Source organism: Homalodisca vitripennis, unplaced genomic scaffold (genome assembly GCF_021130785.1).
Source record: "Homalodisca vitripennis isolate AUS2020 unplaced genomic scaffold, UT_GWSS_2.1 ScUCBcl_3489;HRSCAF=9049, whole genome shotgun sequence".
NCBI lineage: Eukaryota > Metazoa > Arthropoda > Insecta > Hemiptera > Cicadellidae > Homalodisca > Homalodisca vitripennis.
In genome coordinates this window covers 30,661-31,536 of record NW_025779608.1, presented here as the reverse complement: position 1 = coordinate 31,536, position 876 = coordinate 30,661, and positions in this window count along the sequence as shown.

Here is an 876-nt window from a genome sequence, read left to right as displayed (position 1 = left end):
GTTATATTTTTAGAGAAAAATTTGGAAATTTCTGAAATCAGTTATTTTATTTTTAGAATGTGACATTTATTACTATATGTTTATTCTGTCTAATGCAAAATAAAAACGTTCTAAATAGTTTAATGTTCTTAAAGAAAAGACTGTTAGCAGTTATAAAAGATATGACAAATAACATCTCAGTAACGATTTTCAGCATAACAAACAAACCTATGTACATTGGTGCATAGTGCTTAAAAAAACAATTTATTAGTCAGTTATAAGAAAGTTAAGGCAACGTCAAATTATAATAGTGGAATTCTTTGGAAGTATATCTGGATTTAAATATCTCCATATAATTTTAAATCATCGGCATAGCTGCAAGAAGTTTCTTTTAACATACACGTGATTAATTTCAATAAACCTCTTGCAATAAAAATGGTCTATGGAACTATGCACTGATCCATTATTTACTATTACAAGTAATTAATACTGTTTATTTGTTAACAACTTAATTTTTTTATTCATGTTTATTCATGTAAATAATCTAGTGTATTTATTTTTTTGTATTTTGAAACAATTAACAAGTATACTATTCTTGAAGGATAAATAAAATTTGTTTCAAGTAACAACACTTTTATAATATAACTAAGGCATTGACATTTGACGGATATAATAATTAAGTAAGACAAAATAGGAGGTTTTTTATTTAAATGTATTTATGTCAATAACTAACAATAAATCAAGAATCTTTAGAAATGTTTCCCTGGTGCGACAAAAGTTACAGATTTAACTAGAATAAATTAGAATTATACTTAACTAATGTTATGACTACAAAATAAAAATAAGGATTAGGGCAATCCGTACTATGGAAGTACCTCTTCGGTTAAATATACATTA